The sequence below is a fragment of the Trichosurus vulpecula genome, chromosome 6 (genome assembly GCF_011100635.1).
Source record: "Trichosurus vulpecula isolate mTriVul1 chromosome 6, mTriVul1.pri, whole genome shotgun sequence".
In the NCBI taxonomy this organism is placed as follows: Eukaryota; Metazoa; Chordata; class Mammalia; order Diprotodontia; family Phalangeridae; genus Trichosurus; species Trichosurus vulpecula.
The window spans coordinates 137,540,393-137,547,677 of record NC_050578.1 but is presented as its reverse complement, the minus strand read 5'-3'; positions in this window follow the sequence as shown (position 1 = coordinate 137,547,677).

Genomic DNA, 7,285 nt, shown 5'->3' with positions numbered 1-7,285 from the left:
ATAGCAGAGGGAATCAGGGCTCCAGCCCAGGACAGCCTGGATGTTCACGGGGTAAGGTCTATCGCATGGAACTGGGAGCAGAGCCCAGCATGGGCCGCGCAGACCAACCAGATTGGGAGCCAGTCGGAACAGGCCCTACAGCCCTGAATCAGTGAGCTGTGGCAGTTACTAGACTTCTCAACCCACAAACACCAAAGACAACACAGAAGGTTAGTGGGAAAAGCTCCTGGGACAGAGTGAAAGGAGTTCATGGTTTGGCCACTGCCCCAGGGGCAGTGGAGGTAGTGCAGCTACAGAGCTACAGCTGCAGTTGCTTCCGGCCCCAGACCCACCTGGTGGGAGGAATTATGTGGTGGATCAGAGCAGGAGTGCAGAGCCAGCTTAGATCTGAGTCCAGTCCGGGTTGGTGGTTCTTGGGGGAGGAGTAGCACCGATGTGGCAGAGCTTGCTGTGTAGCTCTGAAAACAACAGCACAGCCCCTCAAGCCTGGACAAAGTACTCTCTACTCTACAAGCAGTCATACCCCGACAAAAAACTCAAAGGTCAAGTAAGTTGGCTGGGAACATGGCCAGGCTGTGAAAATGGACTCAGATTCAGACTCAGACTTTGAAATCTTTCTTTGGTAACAAAGACCAAAACATATAGCCAGAAGAAGTCAACAATGTCAAAGAACCTACATCAAAAGCCTCCAAGAAAAACATCAACTGGTCTCAGGCCATGGAAGAGCTCAAAAAGGATTTGGAAAAGCAAGTAAGAGAAGTAGAGGAAAAATTGGGAAGAGAAATGAGATGATGCAAGAAAATCATGAAAAACAATTCAACAACTCTCTAAAGGAGACCCAAAAAAATACTGAAGAAAATAACAACTTAAAAAATAGACTAACCCAAATGGCAAAAGAGCTGCGAAAAGCCAATGAGGAGAAGAATGCCCTGAAAGACAGAATTAGCCATATGGAAAAGGAGGTCCAAAAGGCCACTGAATAAAATAACCACCTTAAAAATTAGATTGGAGCAAGTGGAGGCTAGTGACTTTGTGAGAAACCAAGAAATTATAAAACAGAACCAGAGGAATGAAAAAATGGAAGACAATGTGAAATCTCGTTGGAAAAACCACTGACCTGGAAAATAGATCCAAGAGAGATAATTTAAAAATTATTGAACTACCTGATCAAAAAAGAGCCTAGATATCATCTTTCAAGAAATTATCAAGGAGAACTGCCCTGATATTCTAGAGGCAGAGGGTAAAATAGAAATTGAAAGAATCCATCGATTACCTCCTGAAAAAGATCCCCAAAAGAAAACTCCTAGCAATACTGTTGCCAAATTCCAGACCTCACAGATCAAGGAGAAAATACTGTAAGTGGACAGAAAGAAATAATTTGAGTACTGTGGAAACACAATCAAGATAATCCAAGATCTAGCAGCTTCTACATTAAGGGATCTAAGGGCTTGGAAATGATATTCCAGAGGTCAATGGAACTAGTATTAAAACCAAGAATCACCTACCCAGCAAAACTGAGTATCATGCTCCAAGGCAAAATATGGATTTTCAATAAAATAGAGGACTTTCAAGCTTTCTCAGTGAAAAGAACAGAGCTGAATAGAAAACTGGACTTTCAAACACAAGAGTCAAGAGAAGCATAAAAAGGTAAACAAGAAAGAGAAATCATAAGGGACTTACTAAAGTTGAACTGTTTTGTTTACATTCCTACATGGAAAGATGATATGTATAATACATGAGACCTGAGTATTAGGGTAGCCAAAGGGAATATACATATATAGAGAGACAGAAGGCACAGGGTGAGTTGAATATGAAGGGATGATATCTAAAAAAATAAAATCAAATTAAGGGTTGAGAGGAATATATTGAGAGAGGGAGAAAGGGAGAGATAGAATGGGGTAAATTATCTCACATGAAAGTAGCAAGAAAAAGCAGTTCTGTAGGAGGGTAAGAGGGGGCAGGTGAGGGGGAATGAGTGAATCTTGCTCTCATCGTATTTGACCTGAGGAGGGAATAATATACACACTCAATTAGGTATCGTACCCCACAAGAAAGAAGGAGGAAGGAGATAAAAAAGTGGGGATGATAGAATGGAGGGCAGATAGTGGGAGGAGGTAATCAAAAACAAACACTTTTGAAAAGGGACAGGGTCAGGGGAGAAATTTGAATAAAGGGGGATGGGATAGAAGGGAGCAAAATACAGTTAGTCTTTCACAACATGAGTATTGTGGAAAGGTTTTAGGTAATGATATGCATGTGGCCTATGTGGAATTGTTTGTGTTCTTAGGGAGTGTGGGTTGGGAGGGAAGAGGGGAGAGAATTTGGAACTCAAAGTTTTAAAAACAGATGTTCAAAAAAAGGTTGTTTTGCATACAACTGGGAAACAAGATATACAGACAATGGGGCATAGAAATTTATCTTGCCCTACAAGAAAGTAAGGGAAAGGGGGATGGGGGGGAGTGGGGTGACAGAAGGGAGGGCTGACTAGGGAATGGGGCAACCAGAATATATGCCATCTTGGAGTGAGGGGGAGGATAGAAATGGGGAGAAAATTTGTAATTCAAACTCTTGTGAAAATCAATGCTTAAAACTAAAAATATTAAATAAATAAAATTAAAAAAAATGCAAAAAAAAAAGAAATGAAGTTTTGCCAAGTGGCACAAATGATATCAGAGAAATATATGATGAGCAAAGGAGGTGCACAGGTCCTGTTACATGAATGAGGGATAGCTAACTAATGGATGGTCCACGAATCTAAAGATTTCAAGGAAAGCCTCTAATGTGGCTGATTCTACTTGTGGTTTTCAATAGTTGCAGGATAAGGAGCAGGTGGAGGAATATGAGAAGAAACAAGTACCTAGGCTAAAAATTAAGAAAAACCAGTGTGATAGTGACTTTGAAGGGTTTGGACCTATATAGAAGGTTAGAGAGGGAATCTGGGGAAAGCAGAGTTTTGGGAGAACTTGAGGATAAGCTGAAGGAAATTAATTTGAACCGAAGGAGGAGAAGGTCTCAATTTGAAGGAAGGAAAGAATCCTAAAGAGAGGGATTCAAGAAGAAGGTGAGGCAAAGTAAGGAAACAGATTGGAAAAGAGACTAACTGGAGAAACCATTAGAGGTCAGTGAGAGAAGCAAAATGAAGTAGGGTTTGACTGTCACCTGGTTGGGAGACAAAAAGGCTGAGCAGGGCTTTCAAGGTGATGTGATACGAAGTGATAAAGGTTGTAAATGTCTTAACTTGTGCTTAGGAGGTAGATGTTAATTGCTACAGGCAGAGCCAACAACAAGGCTAAGAGTCTCAGTCAGTTGTTGGTGTTGCTGGTCAGCTATTTTCCGTCAGGTCCAACTCTTTGTGACCTCATTTTGGATTTTCTTGGCAGAGATACCAGAGTGGTTTGCCATTTCCTTTTTCAGCTCTTTTGACAGATGAGGAACTGAGGCAAACTGGGTTAAGTGACTTGCCCAGGGTCACACAGCTAGTAAATATCTGAGGTTAGATTTGAACTCAAGATGAGTCTTCTTGACTCCCAGCCTACTGCTCTATGAATTGCACCACTCGGCTGTCCCAATCAGTATGGGGAGAAGGCTAACAAGAGAGACTTGTGTTGCATGTGTAATCTTTGTATTTCTTTCATACCCGAATAACTATTATCTATGTTCCATGTGTAGGCTGGTCTCTCTCTTGTGAGAGAGGATAAAGGGGCTGGAGAAACACCTTTATGTATTCCAGGTGTTCAGGTATAATGAAGTGTTCCTTTAAACAAACAAACAAACCCTAAAACCAGAAAAAGGGCTTAGGGGTGTGGTGGGGCAGGAGGAGAAACAGAACGGGGACAGTTGGAATTGGCAGAAAGAAAACTTGACCTTTGTCAAGAGGTTGGAATCTGGAAGAATCACACAGAGGAGGAAGGCAAAGAAAAGGGACATTGTGCATTTGAAGCTCAAAGAAATTTGAAGCCCTTCCTGGAGTGAAAAGAGCTGGATGACCCGAGGAGGAACAACTGCTTAGCCTCCTAGGAATGATAGAGGGGAGCCAAAGATTCTAACAGGTGAGAACTCATCCATTAAGGCTCAAAGGAGGAATGAAATAGTTCTGACTGGTGATTCCCTGCTCAGGGGGTCCCGAGGTAGCTGTTTTCTGACCTAACAACAATAGGGAGGTTTGTTGTCTTCCTATGGCATGTTTCCAAGACATTGCAGATGACTTCCCAAGACTTGTCCAAATAGATCAATACAACCCACTTCCAGTCATTCACAGGGTCACCAATGATGCTGCCAGAATGAATAAAGAACTATTGCTAAAGATTATGAAGTCTTGAGCAAGAGACCGAAGGAAAGAGGGGTTCAGCTTGTGTTTTCCTCAAGACTCCTCATTAAAACAAAGGTTGCAGAAAAGACAAAAGTTGATTTGGGAAGTGAATAGCTTGGATAAGAAGCTGATGTGAGAATGAGAGTCAGATTTATTCACTACTGCTTACAATATCGGGATGACAGACTGTAGGCCAGGGTTGCAGTGTACCAAAAAAAATTACAACAATTTATTTGTTGTGGGGTTTTTTTCTTTTGCTAATCAAATCAAAAGAATTTTAGAATAAAAAGATGATGGACGGGGGGAAAGATTCCTAGGTATATTTACAAACCAGATACCATAAAGTGTAGTTACAAAAAAGAAAGGAAGAATAGCAGGTGAGACAACCTGGGAAAATCGAAGAAAGTAAAAGCTATAGCTTCAAATTTTATTGTTTATGTACATATGCACAAAGTTTAGGCACCAGATACCTAACAGGTACCACTGAGGCTTAATGGGATGATCCATGATTGGAATATAGTTCTGGATGGGTACATCTTATTTAAAAGAGTGAGGATAGGTAAAAGGGTGGGCAGGCTAGCACTGCATATTAAGAATGTTTACTTCTGGGAAGACACCTGGCTGTTCCTATTGGACAAATGGCATCATGGATGACTTCTTGGCTTGTATATGAAATCACATTAAAGCGAGACACCCAGCAACCAGAGAAGAGAAGCATGGTGGAAAGAATTTAGGTAAAGATCCATTGAGATGGAAATGGAAGCAGTTTAATCGTTGGGGAATGTTGTTTTTCTGTTGTTTTTGAAGAGGACCAATGACATCATGGAATGATGTCTTGACTTACATGTGAATTGGATTTAAGTGAGGCAGAGTTGCACAGAGTCATCAGCCTCACTCATTCTTCCAGAGTCATTAAAGTCCAATGGCAAATCAAGTCAGGATGAATGGTGATGGCCAGGGATGCAGTGGGTTACCTTGATGTCTTCAATGTCTGACCGAGCTCTAAGTGCTCCACAATGGCTGGTTCAGCTATTTTTATGACCTTTTGAACAAATTGTTCCCATTAATCAGGGTAAGTCTTCACATGCCTAGGGGGCATTGTACAGTTATTAATTAGTCTAATTTCAATATTGTTGAATGTTGGGCCTGAGGGAGGCCTGAGGAGAGGGAGAGAGATGGGGAAAACTGGTTGATGGAATAGTCAGAACATGCACATTTATCAATTGTTTGCCTCCGATATGGGCTTGGTTCATGGTGCCCCAAAATAATTACGATAGTAACATCAAAGATCATTGGTCAACATAGTAGATGTAACAATAATGAAAAAGTTTGAAATACTGTGAGAATTAGCAAAATGTGACATAGAGGTATGATGTGAGCATACGCTGCTGGAAGAATGGCACTGATAGACTGGCTTGATGCAGGGTTACTAGAAATTTTTGATTTGTAAAAAATTCAATAAGCACAGCACAATAAAGCCAAGTATGCCTGTATGTGAATATGTCCAGTCATATCATGCCCACTAAAAAGGGGTTTCCCAAGGCTCTATCCTGAGCCCTCTTCTCTTCCCCGTCTTTATTATTTTACTTGGTGATCTCATCTGCTCCCATGATTTCAATGTTCACCTCTATGCAGATGACTCGGATCTGCTTGTCCAGTCCTAACCTCTCTCTTGACCATCAGTCATGCATCTTGGCAGCTCAAGCTGGATGTCCTGTAGACATCAACTTCAACACATTAAAAACTGAACTCATTATCTTTCCCTCTAAACCTCCCCCTTTTCCTAACACCTCTATTTCCTTTGAGTATCCCATCCTCCTCCCACACAACTAGGTTCAAAACCTAAGTATTATTGAATGGTAGTGGTAGATGGAGAATCTGGAAGAGTCAATGGGGAGAAAAGAGTGAATCCCCTGCCATGACCAGTGATTGGGGTTACAGGATAAAGTGGAGCCAGTGTTAGGAAAGGTGACAAGAGAAGCAGTAGCATTGGGAGGGAGCCAGGTCTTAATAAATCCCAGAAGATGGAAGGAATGAGAAAATAAGAAGTCTGAGATGAAAGAAAGTTTGTTAATTATAGAGCAGGCATTCCAGAGAACACAATGAAAGGAACATGTAGTTCTGGAATGGTACATTGTGGAGAGGAAAGGGGGACAGATTGAGGTTAATGGGAGTCATTCAGCAAGCATTTGGTGATGGGGAACAAACTTTGCCCACTGGTAACAGGGGGTTCAGAATCATGGACAGGGGAAGAATATAATGAAGTGGGAGTATGCTAACCATTGAGGAGTGAGTCTAGGCAGAATGGTTGGAGAGAGGTCTGTTGAGGGAGGCACATAATAAGACTGAGATCCCTTCTTCTTTAGGTTGACATTGTCCTATGAGGCTTGCCTAGCATTTGGTAGGAGCAAGATGAGGTGTGGAAGCTGGGTCGGGAGGTGGTACTTCAGGGCTTGCACTGGAAAAGATTCTAGGGAGTAGAAGACGGATGAAAGCTTGTCTTGGGACTGGCCTGCACTGGAGAAGTCCCTAGAGACCAAGGGAGTTGGGAGGTGAGAGGTTGGTGACACTGTGTGAGCCCAGAACAGGAGATAGACCAAGGCAAGGCCAAAGGAAGCTGGGAGGAGGGCAGTGGGTATTTTTTTTTCTTTGAGGGAGGGGGAAAGCTGATGGCAGTGAGATTCTTGTCCTCAGTAATGCTAGAGAGAATTAGGTAGAGTTTGGGGGGTTAGCAGGGATGGGCATGATGGCTCAGTGCTGGACACAGCCCTGGGTAGGGAAGGAAATAGGAAGGAGGTGAAGAGAGAAATGAGAGAAGAAAGGGGGAAAGAAGAGAGAAGGGAGAGAGGGAGAGAGAAAAGAAAAAAGGACAATATATAGATGCATCTCATATATGTTATATGAGTATATACATGTATATATGTATATATGTATATATATACACATATATGTACATATATATACACATATACATAC